Source organism: Rhinatrema bivittatum, chromosome 4 (genome assembly GCF_901001135.1).
Source record: "Rhinatrema bivittatum chromosome 4, aRhiBiv1.1, whole genome shotgun sequence".
NCBI lineage: Eukaryota > Metazoa > Chordata > Amphibia > Gymnophiona > Rhinatrematidae > Rhinatrema > Rhinatrema bivittatum.
This window is the reverse complement of record NC_042618.1, coordinates 446,186,161-446,199,636: the sequence shown is the minus strand read 5'-3', so window position 1 is coordinate 446,199,636 and position 13,476 is coordinate 446,186,161. Positions and strand designations below refer to the sequence as shown.

The 13,476-nt window shown below is 43.9% G+C and overlaps 1 protein-coding gene across 1 annotated transcript in view; it reads right to left on the bottom strand.

Moving 5' to 3' along the window:
* The window catches only part of LUM (lumican), a 57,260-nt gene extending 55,196 nt beyond the window's left edge, over positions 1-2,064 (bottom strand). Inside the window, exon 1 of the mRNA XM_029601636.1 lies at positions 1,918-2,064. The gene's annotated coding sequence lies outside the window, so the exon portion shown is untranslated. The remainder of the gene's footprint in view (positions 1-1,917) is intronic.
* Positions 2,065-13,476: the final 11,412 nt, after the last annotated feature.

Genomic DNA, 13,476 nt, shown 5'->3' with positions numbered 1-13,476 from the left:
GGCTAGAATAAGAATGCAAATAAGAGTACAACAATAGCTGTACCTTTCTAAAGTAATGTCTTCTGTGACATTCATAATGGAAGTCCTTTTTCTACTGTATTCAAAATCATTTTTAGGAATGTATAATGCTGAAAATAATACTCAAATTAAATTCAGATTTAGACATTAAATTAAACATTTTTGTGAAACTGTATATTTATTTCACTGAAATTCAATATGCTTTGCACTGTCATGCCACTTTAAAAAAAAATAGCATTTTCTAAAAATATTGGATTTTGACGTTCTTAAATGTGATATGGCACAGTACAAAACTCTTTTTTAATTTTCTTTGCTCTTTAAAGGGGTACACCCAGACAGTGTTATGCTGAAAGAGACACATTTTACCTTAAATTTACTTTGAAGTGAATGTGGCAAAATATTTGGTTAGGTTGATAGAATACAAGAGGTCCATTTCTCTTGGTTGTAGAATGGTTCCATTTGTCTTTTACCTGGTATATTCCTCCAGGCCATTTTTTTAGCCCCTAAACTCTTATGCCAAAGACACTTGCAGACTTGACATTTTATATCAATAATTACATCTTGATTGCACTAAGAAAAATGTATGTTTGTAGTCCTCACAGATATCTGATGATTGCTAGAAGGCTTAAAAATATAGTGTTATTATTAATTTTAGTTGAACAAATCTTTTACTATATACAAAAAGGTTGTTATATTGTCTAAAGATATCATGTATCTCAGCTTTAATATCAATGCCTGTTTTCAATGTATAGACAATCATCACCTTGCTAATAATCATCCTTTATGTCTTCAGATTACCCTAAGCTCCTGTACTGGTTTGAAGATTCTGCCTATATTAAAAGTGCTGAACTCTTCTGACTAGCATCTCCACTACGACTTGTCCAGGATTCGTTACAGCGGAGCAGATGTTTTAAGCTGCACAAATTTAATTAATTCCCTTTTTCATTTTGCCCAGCTCGCTGCATGCCAATGAAAGTAAGTGTATGAAGAAATAGGAACTTAACAATGTCACAAATACAATTCTTACATGTTGCAAGAGGATGTAACGCAGTTCCAGCTACTTTTTCCAGTGTGTTCTAAAGTAAGTGTCTTCATTAATGAATTATGCCTCAGTTTTTAAATAATATTTTATGTTATGTAGTTTCAGTACTTTTCAGATTCATGCATTTTTCAGATTTTGATTTGCAAAGAATAATTTCAGTTTTATATATATATATATATATATATAATAAAGTTCTAATACAATTAGCAGGTTTGTTTTGTCATGATTCACTTTATTAATATTGGTTTCTCAATCATATGCGGAGCAGGAAAAATGGTGGACTATAGCTCTGCGAATTATTATATTACCTAAAATGATAAGTAACAATCTCATCAGATGATATATTTGTCTTTTTTTAAGTCTTTGAGGTCATTGTTTTAAATGCAAGAGTCCCATCAAATCTTGGGTGCTGTAGGAACAAACTGTTTTCTTTCAGTCTATCCTGGAATTTCTTTTTCATCTCTTGGCAAATTAAGATTCATATTCTGTTCCATATTGCAAAATAGTTTGAGAATAGCTTACATCCTGAAAAGGGTTAATAAAACTTATAATTCTAAACACTACTGAACTTAAGTAATTTTTTTAAAAGCTTTATATTTTATTTTCAAGAATGCATTTTCCTTAAGTTTCATTTCATAAATACAATAAAAAAATTATATATAGATAATTTGCTCTAATTAACCCAAACATATATATATCATTTTTAAAGAAAATCAAGAAAGAATAAGCATCAGAATAACTCTAATTTAATAACTGGCAATGTTTCAAAGACATATTTTCCATGTTCAAATTGCAACTAGTCTATGTTACTTCTAAGTGAATGTTATCGTTAAAACATGGACTGCAATAGTACTTACCTCTCTGCCTTGAAGCTCCTTCCCTTAAATCCCGGCACAGAGGCAATAAGGGAGTAAACCAGCTGCTGTGTGAATTGTTGTAACCAGTATCAGGGGGGATGCTGATTGCCAGATTGGGTGAGATAGATAACTGGAAAAAAAAAAAAAAAAAGCAGCGAAAGGAACGAAAAGGAAAAAAAAAAAAAACAACCCTAGTGCCACTGCTCTATAAAAGCTACTGTGTCATCACACTGAGTGTGTGGTATGTCATGCGAAAGCAGCTCTAACAAAGAGCAGGTGGACAAAGAACGGCGCACAGCACAGCCCGACTGCAATGACTGTGCAACGAGGAAGACTTAGAGTAGCTGAGAAATTGTCAAAGCCAGTGTTGTCATCCAGGACACCATAATTATAGGCTTAATGCAAAAAATAAATAAATAAAAGCAATGCATCGCAGTTTAAAATGATATGAGCCTTTAAAGTCTTCAATTTGTGTGTAAGCTGACTCAAACACATTTTAATAGCGTTCATGCATTCACTGAATATATGATTCCCTAGTGCTCTTTAAATTTTATACCAAATTTTTTTATGTTTGACAGTACGATACATTCATCTAAATAGCAGGATATATACATAGATACATGTTCAACATTCTATGTGCTGAGCCTTTTCTCCTGCCCTTCACACACTTTGAATAAGGAATACTTTTTCTTGTGTAGTTGCTAGATGCTTGCTCCTAGATGATTTAGTCTGGATTTGATTACTGATTTTCCAGATGATACTAGCCAAGGAAAATATGCTTAATTCTTTCACTCCCTTTGGTACTAAACAACACAGTCATACCCTATATGTCTGGAAGTAATCATTTGCAAGGTATCTGTTTCTTGTTTCATGGATAGCTTTCAAGAATGTATCTTAAAGCTTTGATGATAAGGCTTCCTGTAAGTAAAGATAGTGTTGTGGAGTCTAAATGAATTAATTTATAGAACCTGGGGTAATTTTCAAAGGAGTTACACATGTAAATGTAACATACTAACATAGCAATTTTCAAAAGTCCATTTACGTGCTAACAGCCTGATTTTAAAAAGCATTTACTGGAGTAGAATTGTTTTTTTTCATGTGTAAATGCGCTTTAGTAAGTGGACTTTAGAAAATTGCTACAATATAGGCCATTGAATTGTCCATAGGATTTACTAGTTTAAGTGCACTTTACTCAAGTAAATGGCTTTTGAAAATTTATACGATAGTATTTTAGATTTATGCGCATAACTCCTTTTAAAATTACATCTTAAAAGTGCATTTGCATATGTAAAACCTATGGACAATTCAATGGCATATATTGTAGCAATTTTCAAAAGTCCACTTATGCGTAAAAATGCATTTACACATGTAAACCCAATTTTACGCATGTAAATCCTTTTGAAAATGACTCCAGAGGGCCTGATAACTGAAAATGTATTCATCTAAATAACAAAGCCAGCATACTAAAAAATGTATGCACCTAAATTCTAGCCTGATAACTAGTTATGTGGCTATAATTTAGTCACATAAAACGAGGGTGTTACAGGGTCCAGTAGGAAGCATTTCGGGAAAGAGCAAAGTTAGCCGCATAAGTTAACTGGCTGTGCCTCTATTAGCCAAATAGGTTTATCCTTCTTACTAGTTGAACCGCTCAGCGGTTGAATATTGCTCCCTAAGGGGTAGATTTCATAAACTTGCGCACACCCGTACTTTTGTTCGGCCACCAGGCGTGAACAAGAGTACGCGGGATTTCAATAGATACGTGTGTAGCCGCGCATATCCATTAAAATCAGGGGTCGGCGTGTGCAAGGCTGCCAAAAATCGGCAGCCTGCGCGCGCCGAGCCGTGCAGCCTGCCTCCGTTCCCTCCGAGGCCGCTCTGAAATTGGAGCGGCCTCGGAGGGAACTTTCCTTCTGCCTCCCCCACCTTCCCCTCCCTTCCCCTACCTAACCCACCCCCCGGCCCTATCTAAACCCCCCCTACCACTGTCGCGAAAGTTACGCCTGCTCAAGGCAGGCGTAACTTTGCGCGCACCGGGCCGGCTGCCGCGCGCCATGTTCCGGTCCGGGGGCTGGTCCGGAGGCCACGGCCATGCCCCCGGAATGCCCCCGTGCCGAAATCACGCCCACGGCGCCACCTCTGGATGATGCGCCGGCCGCGTCACGCCCCCCTGACACTCACCCCGATGATGCGCGGATCGCATCACCCCATCGCCCACATCACCCGCATCGCCCACCAACACGCCCCCCCCACCCCCCAGGAAAGCTCTGGGACTTACGTGTGTCCCAGGGCTTTGCATGCACCGGAAGCCTATGCAACATAGGCTCGGCGTGCACAGGGGGTGTTTGGGCCAGTTTTTCGGGGGGTACGCGCATATCTTACGCACGTACCCCTTTGAAAAACTGGTGTTAAGTGTACAATTGTTGCCCAGGGTGTAGGCTTGGCTCTGTTCAAGTAGAGTAAAGCAAGTTAAGGGAGGAGGAATAGCTTAGTGGTTAGAGCTGTGGGCTATGAACCAGGAGACCAGCATTGTTGTTCCTTGTGACCTTGGGCAAGTCACTTTACCCTCCATTGCCTCACTTACAAACTTACAGGCTGATACAGTACAGTGCGCTCCGACGGAGCGCACTGTTAACCTGCTCTTGGACGTGCGTTTCCCTTACCCCTTATTCAGTAAGGGGCGGAAAACGTGCGTCTAACCCACGGCACCTAATAGCGCCCTCAACATGCAAATGCATGTTGATGGCCCTATTAGGTATTCCTGCGCGATACAGAAAGTAAAATGTGCAGCCAAGCCGCACATTTTACTTTAAGAAATTAGCGCCTACCTTTGGGTAGGCGCTAGTTTCTGCCGGCACCGGGAAAGTGCACAGAAAAGCAGTAAAAACTGCTTTTCTGTGCACCCTCTGACTTAATATCATGGCGATATTAAGTCGGAGGTCCCAAAGGGTAAAAAAAGTAAAAAAAAAAAAAAATTAAAATGGGCCAGTGGCTGTCGGGCTGAAAACCGGATGCTCAATTTTGCCGGCGTCCGGTTTCCAAGTCCGTGGCTGTCAGCGGGCTCGAGAACCAATGCCTGCAAAATTGACCGTCGGCTGTCAAACCCGCTGACAGCTGCCTCTCTGTGCTAAAAGGAAGCGCTATGGACGCGCTAGTGTCCCTAGTGCTTCCTTTTGCTTGTTTCTACTGCACCACCTAATTTAAATACTGAATCACGCGCACCGGCGAGTGGCCTGTGCGTGCACCGGGAGAGCGGGCGTTCGTCCGCTCTCCCGCAGACTTTACTGAATCGGCCTGTTAGATTGTAAGCCCTCTGGAGATAGGAAAATACCTACAGTACCTGAATGTAAACTAATGTGATATCTCAAATCAAATGTTAGTATATAAAAATAAATAATAAAAGTTATCTTACCATAAATAGTGTTTTCTTTGATGTCATGATGGTGACTTTAGTATCTATTATGTATGTTTATTGTAACCCTTTGAGATCTGTGGATCAGCGGGCTAGATATTTTAAAAGTAAATAAATAAGTGTCTCGGATATCTGAGACCATTGGTTTTCAAACCCCACTGCAATCTCCGTATAAGCAGACAGTTGAGAGAGATATCACATAAATGGCTGCTGCAATATGGCCTAGCAGGACAAGGAGTTTGCGGACCATTGTTCTTGTTTTGCTTCTCAGATTCAAAGCTAAGAGTCATAGGCACTGTGCACTGTGTCTGGGTAGATACACCCTCCCTTATATGGAGTCTATTGTTGCACCTATGAACTGTAAGATCATGGTTGGTTGGAGGACTGACTTCTTGTAAATGATTAGGTAGCCCAATTCTCCCAGGCATTGAATCATGGTGTGTAGGTCTTGGCAAAAATCCAATGGATTGGGGAATACTATTAGCCAGTCGTCAAGGTACGGGAAAATTCATAATCCTTTGCAATGAATATACACCACAGTCACCGCCAAACATTTTGTGAAGACTCGGGACAGGCAAGAGTCCAAAAGGGAGTACTTTGTATTGATAATGTGTGTTCTCTGTTTGGAAGCAGAGGTACCACCAGCAGGAAGGGCAGATCTGAATGTGCACATATGATCTTTCAAATCGAGTGGACACATCCAGTCGTTCAGTTGTATAAAGGGTAGGATAGATTTCAGAATTATCATCTTGAACTTTTCCCTTTGGAGTGTTTTGTTGAGGAGATAGAGATCCAGTATTGTTCAAAGATCCCCCATACATTTGGGAATGAGGAACTATTGGGAATAGAATCCCTTGTGGATGTAGGAAGGTGGGATCTTTTGGATGACTCTTTGTGTTAACATGCTCTCTGCTTCTTGCTTTAAGAGAGGAATTTGGTCAAGATGCCTCACCAGTGAGGCTGGTCGAGGCAGATTTGGGGGAATTCTGAACTTTAAGTGATACCCCTGTTGATTTATATTCAACATCCAGCAGTCGTATGTTTTCTGGGACCACCTTGGATAATGAGTGGAGACTTCCCCAGGCAGACTGGAAGGTTGTGGCTTGGATTGCTTCACATACCCTGATGGTTTTTCACATGTGTCTGCTGTTATGGCTTTTGTGGTCTGCAGTCCGGCTGGTGACCTTTTTGTGAATCTTGTGGAGGTTGCGGGCAATGCTGTTGGTAGACTGGAGCCCGATACTGGGTATATTGCTTGTAGGGCTTTCGATGATAATATATATATTTTTTTATTGCGGAAAAAGTCACTTTAAAGGAGTGGGTTGGTCTGTCTGCAGCATGAATGACTGTAACTCTACATTTTGCTCTTTAATCTGTGCTGCTGTTTCACATAACTTGTTATACCCATAGGGATGTGAATCGTTTTTTGACGATTTAAAACAATCGTCAGATATATTTTAAATCGTCAAAAATCGTTAGAGCCGCGATACAATAACAATTCCCCCGATTTATCATCAAAAAATCGTAAATCAGGGGAGGGGGGAGGGCAGGAAAACCGGCACACCAAAACAACCCTAAAACCCACCCCGACCCTTTAAAAGAAATCCCCCGCCCTCCCGAACCCCCCCAAAATGTTTTAAATTACCTGGGGTCCAGTGGGGGGGTCCCGGCGCGATCTCCCGCGATCTTCCACTCTCGGGCCACGGCTGCGTTAATAGAAATGGTGCCGGTGGCCCTTTGCCCTTACCATATGACAGGGCAAAGGTAGCGCCGGCGCCATTTTGGTTCCTGTCACCCGACGTCACGAGTGCAGGAGATCGCTCCCGGACCCCTGCTGGACCCCCAGGGACTTTTGGCCAGCTTGGGGGGGCCTCCTGACCCATACAAGACTTGCCAAAAGTCCAGCGGGGGTCCGGGAGCGACCTCCTGCACTCGCGCCGTATTGCCAATATTCAAAATGGCGCCGGCGCTACCTTTGCCCTCACTATGTCATACGGCCACAGTACATGCACAGCCCTATGCGCTTGCGATAACGTCTCTCCTGAGAGGTCAGGTGGCTTCGGCCTAGTTGCATAAGTTCTTCCTCCTCTAGGGGTGCAGATGGTAAGCTGGAAGAAATAGACACAGGTTTAGGATGGTTAGCCCCCTCTGTAGACTTTCATGGACTCTTAGCCTCTTGAGTACGATCGCGGATACGTTGGTCAATTCTCACTGCTAGTTCCTTCAGGGACTCAGGCAAATCACGAGCCACTAATTTGTCCTTTATGCGAGAGTTGAGATCCTCCATGAATATGACATGTAAGCTTCCAGTGTCCCAATGCAGTTCGGATGCTAGTGTCTTAAATTCTATAGCAAAGCCTGTAAGTGGCTTGTAACCTTGCTGAAGGTTGAGCAAGGCGGATGCAGTGATGGTCTGATGAGTTGGGTCATCAAACACAGACTTAAAAAGTTGTAGAAATCCTGGTAGGTCATTCAGGATAGGATCTTCACGTTCCCATAGCAGTGAAGCCCATGCCAGGGCTCGTCCTTCAAGGAACGACAGGATGTAAGTGGTCTTTTAAGCCTCAGTGGGAAAGAGGGTAGGCTGTAATGAAAAATGCATGCTGCATTGATTGATGAACCCTCTGCACATCTTGGCTTCACCCGTGAAGCGGGTAGGTGTTGATAAAGGCACAGTGGTCTTATGGGTTACCATTGGTGACAGCAATTCCTTCACAGGAGGAGCTGAAGAGTTCAGTTGAGTGTGAAACTGATTGAAGGCAGTAGCTAGGCTCTCCAAAGACTTTTGTTGTTCTGTAATCCGCTGGGCTAGGCCAGGGATGGCCTGAAGGGCTGCGAGCTGAGCAGAGTCCATGGAGTAGCAATCTGTTGTGTTTGAGGCATTGTGGACGGGGAAGAGCCCCATGGGGAACCACTGCGATTGACTGACACAGATAGCACATACAGAATGGATAGAGTCTTTATTGTACCGCTGCAAATAGATGGTGGAGCAGGAAGATAAGGCACTGATCCACGAAGTGCCAATACGCTCAACAGGCTCAGAAGTATAGTCTCACCCAGATGTTCACGATTGGCAGGAGCCTGCAGTGTGGGTAATGTCGCGGCTGGTGGATGGAGTTGGAGCACTGGATCATAGAGGTACTCACAGAGTGAAGGCGTCTTCCTGAAGGTAGAATGGTGGGAATGAAAGTCCGTGTTGCAGGATATGAAGTATATAGGCCCTCGAGGAGCAAGTACCCAGTGGTCCAATATCCTGGAAATGAATAGAGAGAAAAAACCCCTGAGGAGCAGTTGTCTTGTTTAGTAAGGACCCCGAAGGGAAGTTGGAAGCGAGAGACCCCCGAGGAGCGGATGTCTAGAGTTTCTGCTGGAGCGAGGCCCTTAGCATGAAAGTAGCGTCTAAGCGTACAGCTTAGAGCAGGCAGAGTAGTGAAGCGAAGTCTTTGCTAATTCAAATTGGTAGCGTAAGCGGAGGCTAGATATACCCGGAGGTACTGACATCATGCGGTGGGGCCGCCTGCGAGGTTCCCGCCATGATATGTATTTGAGCATGGCGGATGGGGACGCCCATGCTGGTCTGGAAATGCCGGGGCCCTCGGCACTCGGCACCAGAGTCAGCCATCTTGCCCAAAGAGAGAGAAAGGGGAGAAAAAGAGGTAAGACAGAGCGGTCGTCTGCGACCGACAGACGCAACAATTAAATTAGAAATAATATTCAGTTCACATTATCACATCATCAAAAAAGAAAAACAATTACAACATCACACCTCATATAAAGGTAACAGATGACCATAAACCAAATACAATACTGCATTTTCAAAGGCTACAGTGAAAAGATATTTTTTCTTGAACTCCTTAGTGTTAAGTGTTAACCGGAGTGAATCAGGCAGGGTGTTCCAGAGGATAGGACCAGCAACAGAAAAGGCAAGCCTTCTGGTAAGATCAAGTCTTCTGGTAAGATAAAGCCTTGCTAACTTAATTGTGTGGACATTGAGGAAATTTGTGTTCATTGAAAGAAGATGCCTGCCAGGTTGATAAATGCGAAGACTAGAGCATAACCAGATTGAAGATTTATTGTATAATAAGTTGTGAATTATAGTAAGAACTTTGTACTGAATATGGAAAGAAACAGGACGCCAGTGTAGTGAATGAAGAGCAGGTGTTATGTGTTTTCGGTGACTCAAATTAACTAGGATGTATGCTTCTGCATTTTGGATTAGTTTTAGTGGATGTGTGGCATTAGCTGGAAGCCCCAGGTATAGCACATTATAGTTATCTAGTTTCTTTGTTTACAGCAGTCTTGTGTCATATGGCTTTGTAGACTGCTCCGTTTATATTGGACCTGCATTACGTGGAGTCATGTGCTTTGGTCACGATGGACCTGCATCACATGGTTTGGGCACACGGGTGTCATGCGTCATGTGTCGAAAGTGCTGTCTGAGCTGGAGGTTGTGCACCATGTGGCGATGCATGTTCATCGTGTCAATGCACATCGTGTGTGGATGCGCTGATTGCTTGGGCCCCAGGTGCTGGTTTCGAGCCTCTGTCCCACTCATGCATCTTTTTGAGTGGTGTTGATGATGCAGATTTTGACTGAGGTTTTGCTTGTATTGCTGAATCACTGCCCTTTCTTTTTTGTGGCTTGGCTTTGATTGGTTTGGAATTTTTGTCTCGTGGCCTGGAAGCCATTGTTGTCTCGGGACCCTCCGATGAGGCCCATTTTTGTGTCTCCCTATGGTAAACCTTTGGTCCTGGCGAAGGCTGTATAGAGCGCCCTGGGGAAAGTGAAGATCCGGCCTCCGTCTCTCAAAGTCTGGCAATTTTTTCATCTCTCTGATGCTAAGGCTAGGGAGACATGCAGCCACAGTCCCTACATGTAGACTGATCGTGGTCGGGCCCAAGACACAGGTAACAATAGTTGTGCCCATCCGTCACAGACATAATGTGTCCACAGGAGCAGTATTTAAAGCCCTTTCATTTTGACATTGTTGAATACTTGCTGTTGTGAAACAATTAGATCTTAATCAACTGAGGTGAGAAGATTCACATCCGTTGAGTGTCGTGGAAAAAATGTAACTGAGAACTATTGACTGAGGTAATTGCAAGGGAACAGCTGTGTATGGGCAGAGAGTCAAAGCTCTACTAACCAGAGAAGGTTCCGATCGCATGCCGTGGATGACGTCACACAGCATGGCTAATTCACTTGGCTTATCGATCCAAATGAATCACATTCATGGTATCCGATCTGGAATAAAGCAGAGTAAAGACTGTTAGTGGTCTAATTGCTAAAATATTCCTCAGGCCTGAGAAAAAGCCAATATTTACTTGAGCGCCATCTACCAACTAACATTATGGCCTCCTGTGGGAGACTAAGTGCTGTCACCAAAGTCACTGCTCAAATTCAGAAGAAATGTCAGCTGAAACTCTCATTTGTAATGCCTACTGAAAACAAAGATGGTAGCAGAATAGTGGTAGCCCATTCTTGTCCACTGAAGGGTCCCAGAACCTGGCAGCTTCAAGGACAGGTAATGCTCCAGGTCATAGAGTGGGCTAGTATCATCACCTACCAACTTGTGAAGCTTGACCTTAGAACCACATTCACCTTGGTCCAATTTGGACCTACGTATGGTCAGTGCCAGCTTGTTGCAAAATATCTGAATATCCTTAAACTGAGAATTATTTTTGTTTGACTATGCAACTAGCTTGATGATATGCAATGCTGCAAGGAATGCCAGTGAAAACACAATGAAAAAAAGACAAGTTTCAAAATTGTTAAAGCAAACTCTCCTCAATACCTGCATTACCATCCACATGTATTGATGCATAATAGAACATCATTTGTCCCTGGCCCTTCCTGCAACTCTTGCCTATCAATCCTTTCTTCCATCTGACTTTTTGCTTTTTTTGATTACTTTCTTTATCTCCCTCAGTTTCACCAAATATTCTTTCCTGTGTTCCTCTTTTCTTGAACGCTGTACTTTTTGCTTTTATTATGTCAGCCACCTCCCTTGAGAACCAGATCAGTTTCTTATTTCCTACTTTTGTTTACTTTTCTAAAATATAGATTTGTTGCTTTTGTAATTATTCCTTTTAGTTTGGCTCACTGTTGTTCCACCTCTTCCATTTTCTCCCAGTCTTCTAGTTCTACCTCCAGATACATTCCCATTTTGATAAAATCTGTATTTTTGAAATGTAAAACTCGGGTCTTCATGTGTCTTCTCCTTGTCCTATTTGCGATGTCAAACCATACCGTTTGATGATCACTGGTGCTGAGGTGGGAACCCGTCCAGACATTAGAGACATTATCCATGTTAGTGAGTACTAGGTCGAGTATAACTCCCTCCCTCGTGGGTTCCATTATCATTTGTTTAAAGAGAGCCTTTTGCAGGGCATCCACTATCTCTCTACTTTTGATAGGTTCCGCAGAAGGGATTTTTCAGTCCAAGTCCAGCATATTAAAGTCTCCAACAATCAACACTTCTCCCTTCTTTCCACCCTTTTGGATGTTTTCAACCAGATCTCTGTCTAGTTCTTCCATTTGAGTTGGAGGCCTGTAATCCACACCAGTAAAAATGGATGCACCATCATCTTATTTTTAGGACAGCCCATAATGCTTCTTCTCTACCCCACTTTCCTGGTGGAGGTAGACTTGGACATTGTTGCTGTTACGGAGACATGGCTCACTGATTCTCATGATTGGGATATAGCCATACCGAGCTATAACTTGTCAAGAAAGGATAGAAAGGACAGAAAAGGGGGAAGAGTCACACTTTATGTCAAAAACAAATCCTGGCAACTGAATTGCAAAGGACATGGGGTAGAGAAGAAGCATTATGGTGCTTTCATTTCTATGGGTGTGATCTACAGGTCACTGACTCAAACAGAAGAACTGGACTGAGAACTCATGGAAGACATTCAAAAAGTGGGAAAGAAGGGCAAAGTATTGCTCATTGGAGATTTTAATCTGCCGGATATGGATTGGACTATCCCTTCTGTGGAATCTATGAGAAGTAGAGAGATAGTGGATGCCCTTCAAGTGGCTCTGCTCAAACAAATGCTAATGGAACCCACAAGAAGGGGGCATGATAATCGAGCTAGTGCTCACTAATGGTGATAATGTCTCTAATGTTTGAGTAGGGGCTCACCTGAGCACCAGTGATAATCAGATGGTGTTGCGCTGGAGGTGGACCCTTGGCCTGGTGCAGAATTCGTACGGCCCTCAGGTCAGACCCAGAGAACGCCTACCACTAGGAGGTGGAGCACAGGAGGAGACAGAGGCTAGCTGGAGCTTCGCCAATAGCAACTCGGGGTTCCCTCAGGTTGAGCCCTTGGTTACCCGGGCCACCTGGTCTTAGGTGGGCCTCGCAGGGTCTCCTAGAGAGAAAGTGTAGGTGCCCACCTCGAACAAGGGTGCACGGTCGATGTTCAGGCAACAATGTCCATAGGTCGCAGGAGGCCAGAAGAGAGTGTCCGAGTGGATAGCGAGGATCAAGGCCAGAGTATCAGTCCAGAATGGTCAAATGAAGCAGGGGTCAGTACCTGTAGTCAGTCCAGGAGTAGTCAGGCCAGGCAGAGGTTAAGTTCCAGGTAGCAATCAGGAGAAGTCAGTGGACAGGCAGAGGTCGGATCCAGGCAGCAGGCAGACAAGGTCAGGAGCAAGCAAAGGTCAGTACTGTGAGATCAGTCTGAAGGGTACTACCAGGGATGGAGAGATGAAGGAACAGGAGACGCTGGAACAGGAGACACAGAAGACGCAGGAATAAGAGACACTGGAACAGGCAAACTAGAGAACACTGGAGTGTACGACCTGATTGCCAAGGCAAGGAAGTGGTGTCTGACCACTTCCTTATATCCGGCTGTCAATCAGCACGTGCCGCGGAGCTGGGAGCCGCCCTTGGCCCTTTAAGAGGCCAGGCGGTTCGCGTGTGTGCGCCTAGGGGCAGGGCCGACACCATGGAGGACGCTGAGCCCCGCCATGAGGCCTGGTGAGCGGTGAAAGGCCCAGCGGATGCCACCGTGGGACACCGAGGACGAGCAGAGCTGGCAGCAGCAGCGGGGGAGACGACCTGGGACCCATCAGAGCGGGGATGAGGTGAGCAGGCACGGGCCAAGTGCGGACGGGACACGCAACAGATGGTATGGTTCGAT